The sequence below is a fragment of the Chiloscyllium punctatum genome, chromosome 42 (assembly GCF_047496795.1).
Source record: "Chiloscyllium punctatum isolate Juve2018m chromosome 42, sChiPun1.3, whole genome shotgun sequence".
NCBI lineage: Eukaryota > Metazoa > Chordata > Chondrichthyes > Orectolobiformes > Hemiscylliidae > Chiloscyllium > Chiloscyllium punctatum.
Window position 1 is genome coordinate 21,623,543 of NC_092780.1, and position 17,911 is coordinate 21,641,453.

The following is a 17,911-nucleotide window of genomic DNA, read 5'->3' on the forward strand; positions in this document are numbered from 1 at the left end:
CTTCAGTGAAATTAAATACCATCCTTGAAATACGTTTGTCTTCCTCATACACATTTCTCAATATAATTCTCTGTGATTTTGCTCAAAAGGAGTAATTTTTTTACCAAGAGGTCAACAAATTGTTTTCAGTGAAACAACCATAAATCTTCAGACATAGGATTGCCAGGTTGATGAAAATATTAAATATCATTGTGGGTGGCACGGTGGCACAGTGGTTAGCACTGCTGCCTCACAGCACCAGCGACCTGGGTTCAATTCCCACCTCAGGCGACTGACTGTGTGGAATTTGCACATTCTCCCCGTGTCTACGTGGGTTTCCTCCAGGTGCTCCAGTTTCCTCCCACAGTCCAAAAATGTGCAGGTTAGGTGAATTGGCCATGCTAAATTGCCTGTAGTGTTAGTTGAAGGGGTAAATGTAGGGGAATGGGTCTGGGTGGGTTGCGCTTCAGTGGGTCGGTGTGGACTTGTTGGGCCGAAGGGCCTGTTTCCACACTGTAAGTAATCTAATCTAATCCAGTTGACTTGAATTAGAAAGCTGTCATTAAAGCAAGATGTTTTTCTACTTGTAAATATCAGTGCCCACTATGACCAGCGGAACATTTACAGTAAATATTTGATTCAGTTATAATGATTTATGCCGTAATACTTGTTTTAATCCTAGCTCAAAACTCAGATGAAGGGCCAATTCCCAGGGAAAGTGTCCCTGCTTTCTAAAGGGAAAAAAAATTGCACCTTGGCAACTGGCCAGAACGCATAACCATCTCAATGATGGCAAAGTCTGTGCCAATACGTGTGTCTGAATGAGCAACTTGAAACCAAAATTGCCTTTCTCTCAATCAGCATTACCCTTACACAAAACAAGTTATGACTGCTATGCCGCGGGGAACTCTGGTGAGTTAAGGACTTAGCACGCCTTCTTACAAGCTGAAATTACCTTTAGCAGTAGCAACAACAAGGAATTCAGCAGGAAATCCAGTGTGGATTGGGGAAAGGGAACTGAGTGGGGCAAGGTGACAGGAATAGCATTTTTAAATGGGATAGATGAAGGAGGAGCAACCTGAAGAGTTTAGAATTGGAAAGGAGAGAGAAGTTAAGAACAATGTTTTGGAATGCGGAGTGAGTGAAAACACCAATTATATGGCACATAAAGACACCTTCTTTCCTGAAGAAGGGCTCATGCCCGAAACGTCGATTCTCCTGCTCCTTGGATGCTGCCTGACCTGCTGCGCTTTTCCAGCAACACATTTTCAGCTCATAAAGACAGTGCCAACATGAATTAAGGAGGAAGGGAAAAAGAGAGTGACAATTAACTGAGGAGAAGGGAGAAAAATAGGAAGCAGAATTAAAAGTGCAGAGAGGGAGGATATTGAATGGAGGTGCATACATGTGAAGAAACATGTTGCTTTGAACTCAGGAAGTAGAAGATTCAAGATTGTATTGAGTGAAGAAAAAGGATGAAGAGCACCATAGAGGTAAAGGGTAGAAGTATGAACTTGGAGCTGTAGTGAGAAGTCTCTGTGAGCTGACTGAGTGACTGAGAGGGCACAACATTGTTGTATTAGGTCTGGTGGATAGGTCATTTTAAGAATGGAATGGTGGTGATGAGAGGTGGAGTGGGAGAAGGTGTGGGCAACAATTGTTGAGATAGCCTTCAAGGAGAAATTGTTTAATTTTATCTTTAAGCTTAAAAATATGATAAAGTTTATGTAGTATAAGGGTTTTTAAAATCTTTTATGGTATATGGGTGTTGCTAGCTAGGTCAGGATTTACTGCCCATCCCTAACTGCCTTGAAGAACATGCGGTGAAATGCCTTCTTGCAATGCTGCAGAATTCCTAACTTCGGACCTGCCCTTGCAGCCATAGTATTCATGTTCTGATTCTGTTCAGCTCCTCATCAATGATAACTTCAAGAATGTAAATCGTAATTGCATTAGTGCCTCAGAGCCTTGTTTATATTGTCTCTTGTTGGAAATGGGCATAGCTTGGGACTTGTATATCAAGAACGACACTTGCCACTTTTCAGCCCAAACCCGGATATTGTCCAGGTTTTGCTGTTTTTGTATCTGATGAGTGTGAATATGCTGAACATATGTGCAATCATCAGCAAACATCCCCACTTCTGACCTTATGATAGAGAGAAGATCATTGAAGAAGGAGATGAATATAGTTGGCCCTTGAACACTCCCCTGATGAATTGGGGCTGTGTATAAAAGTTCATCAGAATTCCCATGTTTAATGTAAATTTCATAAGTATCTTGAAGACCATATTCTGAGCACCATGGAGAAATATACAGAAGAGCATAGAATCAGGTCATTCCCCCTAAATATGCTCCTTGCAACTTTCATCAAACCCAATCAGCAGAACTTTCTATTCCTTCCTCCCTCATGTACCTAATTAACCTTCACTTAATTGCATTTATTTTGTTTATTCAACTGCACAGTGCTTACCCCGTAAAGAAAACTCGTCTGAATCCCTTATTGGATTTATCTGTGTCTATGCTCAGTTTTTGAAGCATTCACAAGTGGTCACATATTCTCTCAATCAAGCCCTTGATAATTTTATAGACCTGTATTAGCTGTTGCCTCAGTCTTATCTTGTCCAGAGAATGGAACCCGAGCCTACTCTGTTGTTCCAAATAGTTATAACCTTTCACTTCTGGTATCATCTTGTAAAGACCTTATCTTTTTATTGTTTCTGTATTTTTGATTGTGAACTGAAATAGGAAGATAACTGTTTTATATGCACCTTTTAAAGCCAAGTAACCTGACACTCATTGCAAGTACTATTTACATAGGTGCTTACTCAAACAGTAATGTTAACATAGTTTGCAGATGAACTTGAGTTAAAGGGTCTGTATAAATGGAGCTTTGGCTGACAACAAGTAGCTGATTGGTCTGTAGACTAGTGACCAGATACTGATGACAAAGGCTTTCTTCCTGACAACAACTATAATCGCCAGTAGTCGAACAGCTTCAGATATGCATCGTTTGATAAAAGACCATTGGATCCACTCTGGAGTAAAAACTCATCCCAATCTTGAAAGCAAGTTTATTTCCCTACTCTAAATTGGTGTAAGCTATGACTTTTAATTGATGAGTCAAAGGCCTTTCTCCAAGTAGGAAGCAGTCACCCGTACCTTCTACAAGCAAATGAAAATATCTAGAGAAGGAGAATGACAGAATAGCATGTCCTGACAAACCAAATGTCCATTGAACTGCTTTTGGTGTTTTTCCCTCCACCCTTTTTTTTCTTGTCTATGTGTATGCGGACAGGAAGAGTTTTTAATAAAGTTAGAGTTTTAACTAGTAGAGTTATGTTTTGATCATTCATAATTGCATATCTTCAATTCTAAGCTATTTATTTATAATAAATAATCATTCATGTGAAATACAGTTACCTGGTCTCTGTCAACCTGGGTCGAAAAGACAAGTAAATTGCAGAATTCTGCATACTTTTTAAAAACCTTCTAATTTTGTGACAACTCCTGGAATAGCAGGATGAGATTAGCAAACTAAGCCACTTCTCCGGGCCTACCTGTCTTCTTTATAATATGATCAGAACTGTGCTTTCTACTGTTTAAGGGTTGTTTAACCAAGATTCTGCACAGATATATCTTTGTTCATTAACTAACTTCCTTTAGAAATGGACCTTGGACTCTTTGTTGCCTTTTTGATTGCTTTGTTAACCTGCGTGGTTCTATTTAGTCAAATTGAAGATGGGGAGATTAGTGTAGGGAGCAGCATTTGGAAAAACCATGTAGGATTTGAAATATACTGCCTGCAGCCCTGACTGCAATGACCCTACAGTGAATCAAACATGATTCAAATCCTCGACCTGGCAATTATCTTTAATTAATCAAAAGAATTTTCTGACTAATTGGTTTTCTGTTGCTGCTGGCAGGAAGGCACTTTAAACAAACCTGTTTCCAAGAAACATTCCAGTAGCGTAGAAGTATGAACTTGGAGCTGTAGTGAGAAGTCTCTGTATACCAAATGAAGAAATAAAACCAAAAAAATTGAGGTGACTGGTCCATTGACCTATCCCTTGGAAAATCGATCATGTGTTCAATATTTGTCCTCTCTTCCATGCTTCATGTATTTGAGGTTTCTTTTCTCCTCTATATAAAAATGAAGTCATTTTGGGTATACCTACAACTTACAAGACCGGCTTTTGTTGCAATATCTCTACTTCCATTTCATGGGGTTATAGTCTGGTCTCTTTTTTCCCTGTCACAATGTACTGAAGATGTTGATCAATTATTACAAAAAGTCAGGTTAACAGGTTTAACTGGATAATCAATCAAAGCTCCTGTTTTCAATCTTTCCTAATTAACCTATTTAGCGATCATGGAATTGTGGAATACTGAGAATGTGGAAGCACGCCATTTGGCGCATCAAGTCTACACTGACCCTCCAAAGAGCATCCCACTCAAACCCACCCCATCTCTGTAACCCTACATTTCCTATGTCTATTCCACCTAACCTGCATATCTCTGGCCTGTGGGTAGAAACCAAAGCATCTGGAGGAAATCCTTGTCAACACAAAGAATATGTGCAAACTCCACACAGACAGTCACCAAAAGGTGGAATTAAGCCCAGGTCCCTGGCACTGTGAGGCAGCAGTGCTTTCCTGTTATTACGTACCTCTGGTGCAGGTGGGTCTTGAACCCAGAGCCCAGAGACAGAGACAGTACAACTGTGTTACAAGTGCCCCTAAAATTCCTGTTTTCTATTTTCTGATAAATTGCTCAGAAATATTATTACATGCTGCTGGAGAAGCTTGGACTTGGAAAAACTCCTGTTTATTAAGGGAAGGAGAATCTGTGACAGCTGGATCTCAAGGAAGCCAACTCCAGTAGGACTGATTGCCATTAGACCAGCTATTCTCAAGCATACTAATCTATAGGCAAGTTAAGTGGGCAAAAAACCCATGGAGCCCTACTGGGCCAATTCCATCCCCTTTCTATTTGCCAGTGTAAAAATAAATTTATGAATTAATGGGAAGGAGGGTACTGCTTTTAGTGAGACACCCATGGAAAGGTGTCTGATTCCTAACTTTGTCTCTAGTCAGGCTCCAGGTTCAGCTAGTTCCAATTCTTTATTTTCAATCCCTCAAGTGTTAAAAATCTTATTGAGTCTAAGCCATTGCAATTGGCAGCAGGTGCTTCAGAGATACAGCCCAGGTTACCTAGATACAATGTATATGGAGCCAAGGTCTATCAAACTTTTCTCACTAGATGCCAGTGTCTTCAATGACTTGCACACAGACGATCCTCTGCACAAGGCTCTGAAAGACTATATCAAGCTCCACCCAGTCTGATGTAACATAAGGACATGGGTAGGGAAAGGCAGAAAATCTTTGGATCTCAAAGGGAACACATCAGTAATTAACAACAATGTCTTGCTCACTAATTTAAAACAAAACACACAATACCAGGTTACAGTCCAGCACATTTGTTTGGAAGTACAAGCTTTTAGAGCGCTTCTCCTTCATCAGATAGCGAGTGGGGTGGGATTATTAGCTATCTGATGAAGGAGCAGTGCTTGCACTTTTAAATAAACCCATTGGACTATAATCTGACGATATGTGATTTTTAATGTTGTCCACCCCAGTCCAAAACTGGCACGTAGCAATCATAAGACAAGAATGTTTTCTCATTGAGACTCACCAATCGTTTTTCTTCTTTATTGTAAATTAAGTAGGTCTTTTGAGCCAGTCAAGGAAATGGAATGGTATCAGCAAACTACCTCCAACTACAAGCCAGCATTGATTAGCATTGCAGCAGATTTGATAGAGCAGCAGTGGTGGGCAACATTGCCTAATAGCATAGGTAACAAGAGTGAAACTTCCATTGGATCCAGGAGCAGAGAATAACCATGTACCTAGGAGCGGTACAGAGCACTGATTGCTTCAAAGACTTTAAGACCTAACTACCGAGACTGTTGAGGGCCATTTTAGCTGACCTATCATATATCTTGCAGACAAACTCAGGGAAAGATTTGACTTTTACTTTAGACATTGTAAGACAAGTGCAGAAGCAAGTGTGAGCTAGAGCTGGTCTCACCTTGCAGTTATACATTACATCACGGAGCAAAGATCTATAAAAGCAATCATAGAAACATACACCATGGAAACCAACCCTTAGATCCAACTTGTCTGGGCCGACCAGATATCCTAAATTAATCTAGTCCCATTTGCCAGCTTTTGGCCCATATCCCTCTAAACCCTTCCTATTCATATACCCATCCCGATGCCTTTTAAATGTTGTAATTGCACCAGCTTCCACCACTTCCTCTGGCAGCTTGCTCCATACATGCACCACCCTCTGGGTGAAAAAGTCATCCCTTAGGTCTCATATAAATCTTTCGCCTCTCACCTTAAACCTATGCCCTCGAGAGTTCTGGTGAAAAGTTCAGCTAGGAATGATCAGCCTTTGGGGCTCCTTGAGTAAAGTTAGAAGCCCTTGTTGAGCAAAGGGATGGCTATGAATTAGTGATCTGGAATGGGCTGAAGTGAAAAGTAAGTACTTACAACTCATAATGAGTGTTATCACCTCAGTGGGTACCACAAGGCATGGTAATAGAAGGTAAACCAAGCACTGTCGTACTAATTTGAATTGAGGTTGTTGGACCGGAAATGTCACAGAGCCAGAAATAAGGTGACAATGGGGTAATTAAATGGCCTAAAGAGACAGAGTATAACTGAAGATAAGGAGACAATCGAAACTGGGATTGAGGCAGCAGATTGATAACCTAAACAGATTCAGGTGGGAAGAATTTAAAAAGGCCATAGGCACCAGGCTTTATTTGTGAAAGTTATCAGAAACTCCAAGCATTGTATGCTATGAAAGGCAGGAGTTCATCTAGTTTGACAACTAACAGCAAGAAACCTTCATTTTGACTGCAGAAAGCAGGGACCTCTATTTTGCCTTGAGAAACCTTGATTCTGATCTCAAAAACACACAAACTAGGAAAATCTAATAACCTGTACAGAAATATAGCATTGCTACAATTCAGAGTTTGAAAGCCTTGAATAAAAGAAGCAAACAGCATTGCTGTCATGAAGATGTAAGAACCCAATTGGGAAAGGAAGTAAAGCTGCATTGAAAGCAGCATTACAAAGAAATGAAAAGAATTAAATGTGAAGAATAAATAACCATATTATGAAGAAATAGCAGGGGAAATAATAATGTTTGGCAGAGATAGGTAAAATATAACAGAAGATTAGAGAAAAGTTTTAATATGTAAAATTGCTTTCTGGTTGGACATAAGGCCACAAGTGGAACAAATAAATACGCTATTATTCAAGACCAATCACAACTGACACACTATAGTTCATCAAAGCATAAAAAGAGAGATGTGACAATTTAATAGCAGATATTAAGACTCAATGTCAGTGGTGTGAAATAAGGAATCCTCACAGCTATTAAAAGAATGCTACAACTGTAAAACTATAGGTCACTTCCAGACAATGTGTAGAAGTCACCTTAAAGAAGTAGCAACAAGTCAAATGAATACTGTTATGATGATGTGGATGTACTTTAAGAGAGTCAAAAGCAGCAGAACTACCGGACACAGCACTAAGTGTTCTCAATAAACTAACAATGCAACACTTGGTCGAACAATTCAATTAGCTCATTGTCTGGAGACAAAAAACAAAACCAAATTTTGCCAATCAGTTTAAATTATACCCCCAAAAATACCAAACTCCAATCCAGTTTAAATTTAGTATATTGACAATCTTAAAAGCCAATGACACAATCCAATACTTTGGGGGCATATGACCCAGGAAAATTGAACAGTTGACAGGAGAACTGCCAAGCCACAGCATGTAACAGACTGCTTGATAAATTGCTCTCTTAAAAGGTACCTTTTTGATCAGTAACCTGTGACACAGAAATTCCTAAAAAGAAGAAGACACAGGAAGATCCAAATAGAAAGCTGCCTGGTTTTGAGATAAGAAGTGTTGCTTTGTAAATCTTAATTGAGAGTTTGATCAGATTAGTATTATAGAAGGGAAGGTAAAAGGTAGGTTAGAGTAAGAACTTGTACATAGTTGTTAGTTAATTATTCTCTGTTATATTTTAAGAACTGAAGTTGTTAATTTTGACTTTAAATAGCTCTTGGCAACCTGAATTGTTACAGATTACTGCATGGGATAAATCTTTTCTGTGTTACTGGTTTTAAATTAAGCAGGAGAATTACCCCCTGTCATAACAATACTCAACAAAAATATTGATATGGTTGAACCACTGACAGAAAAGCTAGCCAATACATTCCTAAAGGAAATTGCTGATCCAACCAACTCAGATTTGATAGAACCTGTTTATGTCAATGGACAACTTATTATCTTTAAGTTTGACACTGGAATAAGTATAGCACCCTTATTAAATTGTTTACTCTGGTTGAAGAAATTGAATTTACAGCTAAGAGGACCAATCACATGGTCAAAGTGGAACAGGTCTCGAGATTAAATTTATGCTATGAGCAACACTGCAATACAAAATATGTATCATAATTGAGAATGTATGCATAATTCATATTAAGAGGAAGAAATTAAGGAGCAGAAGTGACAACAGAACTTCCTTAAATTATGCTAAAATATTGCAAACATCATAAACAGGCACAATCAAGTTGGATGTTCACTGTTTTAGATTGTGGTGATTTACTGGAAGTCCTTTATTTATTATGGTTCACCATCACAGTGAAGAAAAACACAGATGGTGCAATTAGTATGTCGCACAATATCAAATATTTCCAGGCTACAAGTAGCTAACATTCCATCTGTGATAAACATATTATGTAAACTATTTTCAATTAATATTAACATTTGGAGAAAATGACATGTCGTTATGTCAGGCTTAAAGAAAATTTCAAAACACTACCACTTGATAGCACCCTCTTGTGATTACATCAAATTATTTTATGGCTTAATATATGCAAAATATTTCATCAGCTAATCTTGTAATGTCTACACAACCCAATTGTTAGGGGTTTCAAAGAGGGACTATTTAAATTCTGCAAACAGGCAACTAGCAGTCATGTAATGATTAATACATTGGTTCACAACTGACATTTGCAATATACAGCAACATACAGAAATTGTTTTGAAAAAAATATGGTCATGAATTGTATTTTCTAAGTCCCAATGCCTGAAAGAAGAAATTAAATCGGATTGAAGTTTCAAATTGTGCCAATTGTGAAATATATGTATCAAAATGCTGTTACAATGTCATATACATTTGTCAACAACCTGGAACCTAACTCTGAGAAACATGTTTGTGAATAGAAATGATAGCACTTTCCACTGCATTAAGTATTTTCATCAACTGGCCTTTCTTACAAAATAACTGAGTCATATTCTGAATGAAGGAATTAGGCAAACATGGAAGACAACTTTTGAATTCACAGAGGACACAAGGAAACTAGAAAATTAGCTAGCAAACAATGGGTGAATGAAGGGATGGCAAAGAAAATAGAAGTTTGCGCTGACCAGTTTCTGACAAGAATTAAGCTGATATTCTGAAAGTTAATGTTATGAGTGACAACATGAAGAAATGGACTAAGATAGACATTTACCAAGTGGTGACATTTAAACCTGAAATAAACAAAAATCACCTTTTCCCAATAAGGTGTTCAACAGTCAGTGTTTTTGCAATCAACTAAATAGGCATGATTAAATTTATCAGTAAGGACAGTAGTTTTGTCTTTAAGAAGGTCAAATATGTCAGTGATCAGGAATAGAATACTTTCCCCTTTAATGTGTTATTATGAAGCTCTTGAAGATGGAACATAGTTCATTTATAGAAAATTTTGAACACCATTGGCTCAAGATATTCCTCTGTTCTCAGCACTGACATGTCTCATCAGAGCCAGCTATTGCTATTCTGAGTGGGGGTTGCCATTCATTGTCGAACTTGCCATTGCAGAAAAGCTTTATACCCTATCATTTTGAGCAGAGTTAAATGTAATTCACTAGCCAATGAAGAGAAAATGCTGGAAACACCCAACAGCAAGCTACTGTGGCGACTCGGCCCTTCAGAGGGTCCGCACATTCTGTCTCGCCCGCTGACATATTGACTCCTGGTGTCAGAAGTCATCACCATGCATGGACCCCTCAGGGGTCTGGGGAAAAGCAGGAAAGGTTACAGGGAAGATAGCTCACGTGGCCAGGCAGATTTTGTGGAGAGAGAAACCAAGTTTTGAAACAAACTGATCTGAAACATTTACTCTGCTTTTCCCTCTATGCAGATGTTGTTTGAGCTCAGAGTATTTCCAAATTTCCAGCACCGACAACATTTTACTTTGTATAGTGTAAATTCTAAACCTTACGTTTGAATACTAAGTGAACATTTTTTTTTGCAGATTTACGACATTACTGAGATTCAGATCTTTGAGAGCAGACTTTCAATAGGCCAGTTTGAAAGCTGGAAATGTTGCTAAATAATATTGATGATGCACCAATCACTTTGAATACTGAATATTTTAACATTGACTAGCCATCCAACTCACTCATTGAGAGGTGAAAGACCTCATTTGGCACCTTCGGCTGATAACACGACTGCAACTAGGAAGTTATGCTGATTTCACAGATAAGAAACCCTCCTGACATTATGCATTATTGCAACTACATGTGATCCTGTTTATAGCGCATTTCATTTTGCAGATCAGATCACAGTGGTCATCTTTATGTGCATCATTTGTTAAGGCTTTAATGAAATAGTTAGTGAAGCACAGCAAGACTTTAATATGCCGAAGGTAATAAAAGCTGAATGGACGTCATTGCCTTTGTATTCTAATATCTAAAATAATGTTGTGTATTATGAAGACATGAAGTTCAATCTGTTTTTGAGATTACAGCAAGATATTCAAAGAGCGTATAACTAGTTTTGATCCAAGAACATCTGATTATACATTGCATTCAGAATGAAACAAAGAGAATAAGGCTTTACAGTTTGGGAATAAAGAAAGCTCTTCATTTACAATAGACGATCAAGGGCAGAGTTTCTCTCATGTTGACCGGGGCAGGGTTGAAGAGGAGAAAGGCAGGAAGCTCCTGGAAATGGATCCCTGAACGAGCACATCTTTTTTCCAGGTTACCCCAGGGTGGAAATGATGCCAAGGTGGGGGTTTCATTGGATCTGTTGGCGAAGTAGTGAAGAGGTTGTTGGAAGTGTTAAACTCATTGCAAACTACTTTACCTCCATATTCTGAAATTCCCAGCCCGGCAAATGGTTTGTTGACCTATCAGAAACACAACAGGGCCACCGTGACGGGTGCAAAGTGGAAAGAGCTTACTCAGTGAAACTGAGAAGTTGGGGTAAAGTTTTAATCAAAGCCAAAGTGCTCCAGTCATGGACAGGTTACTGCTCTTCAATCAGAGAAAGTGAACTGTCATTGTGTGTCCCTGGTGGTTGTCAATTTCTTGGAAGGCCCTGCAACATGCTGGCACATCACTCATCTTCAGCTGCACTTGCCAGCTATTAGCCTCATCACAGAAAAGGAGCAGCTAATGTAGTTCCACCATCCATCTTTGCTGAGAGTCAAGGACAGAGGTCACATCACTGTCCGCTACTTCCTAGCAGCAGCAATATCAAAGGCCTTCTCTTCAGCTTCTCCACCAGGTTGGTGGGATCGATATGAAGACTCAGCTGGATGGTAGAATACCAATATAGAAGCATTCTCAATGTCATTGAGCACTGGTGCTTCAGAAGGCTCCGGCTCTCACACATCTGCAGCATCCTTCCCAGAGGAGCAAGTACTGGCAATAGTCAGCAAGGTGCCTGTCGGTGGAGGTTCCACTGCCTAAAGTCTCTGCTCTTGCCCGAGGTGTGAGTAACCAAAATGGTTTTTAATGTGGAGAGGAACCATTTGGCGAGGGTGGATGTGAGGCACTGATGGAAAAAAGGAACGGGTTAACAGTAAGCCTGAGTGTTGACTCTTCAGATGTGTGTGTGTGAGGTACCTGGAGTAACAATGGAACTGAGCTGTCAGATGTATAGGCCTCAGTACTGAAGTGTCAGGCTTGGCAGCTCAAAGCCACTCATTTCTTCAACCTGCTGAGGTTTTGGATCCTTTTGATACCCAGAAGGTCAGTGCAGACAGAATGGGCCGAGTGGCCTCCTTCTGCACTGGGACAATTCTGTGGCATGGTTTCTTCAAGGAGCACATAATTACTGCTAACCTCTTCAGCCACTTCCATCAAGCCTGCTTGGGTGCCCGCTTTCTCTCTCCCATGTTAGAGCTCATATCACCGCAGACTCTCTCAGGCAAGAGATCAGGGAGCAGCCTTTCACGGTGGGTGTACTGGCCTTGGAAATGGTCCAGAGAGTTTCAAAGAGTGATCCTGGTGATGAAGGGCTCATTATATGAGGAGGGGTTGAGGAGTCTGAGTCTGCATTCGATGGGGTTTAGAAGGATGAGGTGGGGATCTGGTTGAAACTTACAGAATACTGACAGGCCTAGATACAGTGGATGTGAAGATGTTTCCAGTAGTAGGAGAGCTACGGAACGGAAGGCACAGCTTCAGAGTGAAGACAGACTTTAGAACTGAGATGAGGAGGAATTTCTTCGGCCAGAGGGTGGTGAATTTGTGGAACTCATTGCCACAGTGACCTCTGGAAGCCAAGTCACTGAGTGTATTGTATACAGAGATAGGTTCTTGCTTAGTAAAAGGATCAAAGGTCATGGGGAGAAGCGCAGGAACATATCAGCCATAATGGAATGGCAGAATCATTGGGCCAAATGGCTAATTCTGCTCTTTTGTCTTATGGTCATATGCTAAATGGTTTTTACAGAGACAGATTCCAGATCTAATTGCTCCTACCACTGCAACAGTCAGTAAAAGGGTAAGATTCCACCTCAATTTCAGAACTTTGTAAACAGGCGTTTCGGGAAAATGAATCTGTCATTGTAAGTTGGATTGCTGTAATCTAATGTGAAATGAGATAGATTTGAATAATGAAGCTTTGACTCTAATAGATGATTAAATGGGACACAAGACTGAAGAAGCAAATACATATAGAGGGCTCAGATATTCCAAGTGACCCACACAACATTAACAGGAAATACAAAAAAAAATTCTAAAGGACTCCAGTATTTTAAGACTATACAGCTCAGCTTAATTATTACACAGAAATCTGCTGCTGAATGTTTTATTGCTAATGAATAACATGATTCAACTCACTGCTGTCGTTCGTGTAATGTGAACACCCCTTCCTCTATTCTTTACTTTAAAATTTATACCTGCTCAAGAGAATTCAACAATAGTCAAGGGACAAGCACAGTTATCAGCTCAAAAAACAAACTAAAGTGAAAGAAATTTGTACTTATTGCCACCTTGGGAATAGGAGGCTTTAAAAATAAGGCATAAAGATGAGGATCGGGGCTTCCATTATCAGGAATGGCAAATGACGAATATCTAATGCAGCAAAAGCAAAGGTTAAAGAATCTGGGGCATTCATTGCACCTTGAAAAACTGAGCTCATTGAATGTGCAATTACCAAGTGCAAGGCAAGTAATTTCAGTAACTTCCATGTGCAGAGTACATGCATGAGACAATGAGTATTCCACATTGGTTGGGGGTGGTAGGTGGTGTGGAAAGGGACACGCAGTATTAGTGACGGCAACAGAGGATGGAGTAATTAATGAATACAAAGCCAAAATCCTCAACCTGTCTGGATTCTATTTCCTTTAAAAATGTGAGAGAATATCTGAACAGAACCAAATTAAAAGTTTGCACTAGGGTCCCAAGTATGATTCCAATCTCAGGAGACTGTCTGTGTGGAGTTTGCACATTCTCCCTGTGTCTGCGTGGGTTTCCTCTCACAGTCCAAAGATGTGCAGGTCAGGTGAATTGGCCATGCTAAATTTCTAGTAGTGTTAGATACATTAGTCAGAGGGAAATGAGTCTGGGTGGGTTACTCTTCGGAGGGTCAGTATGGACTTGTTGGGCTGAAGAGCCTGTTTCCACACTGTAGGGAACCTAATCAGAATCATGCAGTTAATTTGTTTATTCTTCACTTTATATAATTCAGTGTGATTCAGTAGTGGTACAGTTGACTGAATAACAAATGTATTGGTTCAACAGTTATCCAGCAGTTCAGTGATTGCTTAGATGAACATTTCAGTGCAGTACTTGGCAAGGGCTACGTTGTCAAGAGATACTGGTGTCAGCCAAGATGATGAAGTATTTAAATATGGTGAGAAGTAAAAACCACAAACTTGCTATCTACAAATACAGCTGAAGTATAGCCAACACGTGACAATACAAGGAAACCAACTGGCGTTTGTTGAAAATACCCAAGCAAGATAATGGGAATCAAGTGGAATTAAGTAACAGTGATTGAATTGCGGTATATGGACATAATGGGGTGAACAGACTCATTCCCGATCCAATAAAGACCCAATGGCAAGAAAGGCGAGCATCTTTAAGATAACTAATGCCCATACCCACCAGATCAAATGCCAATCCAGCAAGTTTCTTGACCTATCAGAAGCCGTAAATCATGAAATCCTGCCTCACACAAGTAGCTGACAGTCAATCCGAGACCGGCAGCTCCTGCAGAGAGAACCTGAACTGTGAGAAGATATGTTCTTTTTCATCGGGATGAATTGTGGCATCAGGATTATACAGACTCGGGAGGTGGGGCTCACAGGCAAGGGCCAGAAGATGGTTTTCAGTGGCAAATGCCCTCTCTGCATCAATGTCATGAACTGCTCCCAGGATGAGGCAAATATTGGACTCGCTCACCCTAGCAAGTCGATGGCTTTTTTTCCATGGGGAGAAAACAACCATCTTTCTTACCTGCTGGGAAGGCAGGTCATTGAGCCAATAATGGGTCAGGCCTTATGCAGTTGTTGATTGATTGAATGCTTAGGAGCTATAATAGGTGCTATATTGGAAAGATCGCCCATGCATCTTTACCCAGATCTTCATTGCTGAGGTTACAGGAAGGAGGCAAGCATCTGTAAGGTGGCAACTGGTTGGAATATTTATTACTTCCATTACCTGCCCCACCAATTCTGGGGCAAAATGTCACTGTACATCTCCAAGTCAAAAGAATTCAAAGCAAAGGTAGACTCCATAGATTTGAACACTGTCTTCCAATTCACAGCAGGGTTGTCTAAAGATTGCTGGTGAGGAGCCATATAGCAATGTTTTTCGCACACAAGGGGATGAACAAATTTATAAAAATTGAGCTTTGACAAAGGGTCAGTTAGACTTGAAACATCAGCTCTTTTCTCTCCTTACAGATGCTGCTAGACCTGCTGAGAGTTCCCAGCATTTTCTCTTTTGGTTGAACAAATTAAGAATTGGTGCAACATTAAACATAAATTTCAAAATAAAAGTTGAGATATGAAGAAAACTTTTGCTTGAGCAAAAACAACAACATCAATACACTAAATTGAGAATATAAAACATGAGTGATTCATGAAGATGGCAATTGAAAATGTCAAGTAGCACAGTCAACTAATAAAAGTTTTTTTTGACTTTCACTTATGAAGCAGAGCTGGAGCGAGAGTGACAAAACCCAAATCCAGATAACCTGGGAAATGGGAGACAACTGGGGTCAGTGAGGAGCTGAGTTTAATTAACACCAGTATTCAATGCACATACAACAGAATTCACATATGGATGGGGATTCAAAAGGTCCATGACCTTTCAGCCTGGATATTTCACCTTCCCTGGCCCAGTGTGCAGGTCACACACACAGTCACAAACAGACTTATTCACTTCAGACACACATGTAGACACACACACACACACAAACAGGATTATTCACTTCAGATATACACTTATACACTTAGACTTACTCACTTCAGACACACACAGAGTCACACACATATACACAGACACAGACTTACTCACTTCAGACACACACACCCGCACACATAGACTTATTCACTTCAGACACACACACACACACAGTCACACACATATACACAGACACAGACTTATTCACTTCAGACACACACACACACACAAAGTCTCACACACACAGACACAGATGTATTCTCTTCAGACACCCACACAGTCTCACACATACACACACACACAAACACACTTATTCACTTCAGACACCCACACAGTCTCTCTCTCTCACACACAAACAAGCAGTCACACAGACACAGACACAAACAGATTTATTCACTTCAGACACACAGTCACACACACACAGACTTACTCACTTCAGACACTCACACAGTCATACACACACAGACTTACTCACTTCAGACACACACAGTCAGAAACACACAGAGTCTCTCAACACACACATACACACACAGACACACAGTCTCTCAACACACACACAGAGTCTCTCAACACACACACACACACAGTCTCTCAACACACACACACACACACACACACACACAGTCTCTCAACACACACACAGTCTCTCAACACACACACACACACACACACACAGTCTCTCAACACACACACACAGACAGACACACACCTGCTCTGGAAACTGAAAATGGTCAGTGCTACTTACCTTCCCATTTATCAGACTAATAGCAGTGATTACTGGTGAGAATCTGCATACAGTTAGATGAGCAGCTCTAAAGCTTCTTCCAGAAATCCATATTCCCCACATATCTTGGGCAAGGCCTGGTAGGATTCTGCACAGTCTTTGTGGCCACGTTCGAGCATATGGGCTACCTATTTTACAAACCATCCTTACAGCTTTGGCTCCATTATATTAAAGTCGTCCAGTCTTCCTTCTACAGGCTCCAGGATGTGCTGCTTATTATTAGAGATTTTTATCCTATGTAATGTCAGAAAACAGCTGGCCATGGGCACCAGGATGCTTACATACATCTCCTTTTGACAGCCAGGTCGGCATGTCACAATGTTGCAATATGTCACATTGCCATAAAATACAGAATATAGAGTATTTTCTGGACTCATAAAGGATCAATCATGAGCCTCATCACATCTTCATTCTTTGTACCTTCATTCAAAACATCATTGCAATATTTTGTCCAGGGTTTCCTGAATATAAACACGACAGATTGGATTTTGCAAATGCATTCTCACAGCAGAGTTTGTGGTTCAGTCAAAGCGACATGGGCTCTGCTGACATTGATATAAATTCCCAACAATTGCGCCCAATACAAAGCTCCGCAGCTACAGCACAAATTCAAAAGCCACCAGCAAAAAGAGTCCATTGAAATGATTTGGCAATTAACCTTATCAACAGCATGTCCAAAACCTATTGAACCTTGAACATATCAAGGTTGGACTTCAACAATACACATCTATGTAGCTCCATCCAAGGATGACAGGGATTTCTTAAATTCACCAAGTTCCTAATTTAAGAAAAACTAACCTAAAGCGAAACTGAGCTGAATAATGTTTCTTGTCAGGAAGGGATATAATGGGAAAAATTAAGCCACACCACACATGCACTTCTCTTAGTTGCTGAAGACAGGAGCAATATAAACATTTTCTCAACTATTATTTACATGGCACAGAGAGATCAAAGGAACAGGGTTCATATATTTGTTTTATAAATATATTAAACTATTAATTTATGTTTCAATGCGAGGAAATACTTTTTGAGTATTTTCTCAAAATACTTTACAAATTCAGATTTAATAACTGTACTGCACATTCTAGAAGACCGCTTCAACATTTAGTTTATGAAACACATTGTACATGCTGCAAAAACTCATTATCTTTCGGTTCTTTACTGATCATTTATGTTCTGCATTATTAATTTCTATAAATTACACACATGTGTAATTACAACTTCCCAATGAAAGTAGGCTTTAAAAACGTTAAAATAATATTTCTAACCGGCAGAATCCAACAACAACAATCTGAAATATATTGCTCTTCTGAATGAAAGGCAAGAAAATGTGCTCTGTGCACTAATAACGGCTGTAGAATAGCAATTA

At 39.8% G+C, this 17,911-nt stretch overlaps 1 protein-coding gene across 3 annotated transcripts in view; it reads right to left on the reverse strand.

Moving 5' to 3' along the window:
- Positions 1–17,911, reverse strand: part of mpp2b (MAGUK p55 scaffold protein 2b) — a 537,853-nt gene that overhangs the window by 310,346 nt on the left and 209,596 nt on the right. The window contains exon 1 of one of the 3 annotated variants that reach the window (XM_072561619.1): positions 16,504–16,521. The exons of the other annotated variants lie outside the window; for them this stretch is intronic. The gene's annotated coding sequence lies outside the window, so the exon portion shown is untranslated. Of the gene's footprint in view, positions 1–16,503; positions 16,522–17,911 lie in introns of those variants that run through there. 3 annotated transcript variants of the gene reach the window in all.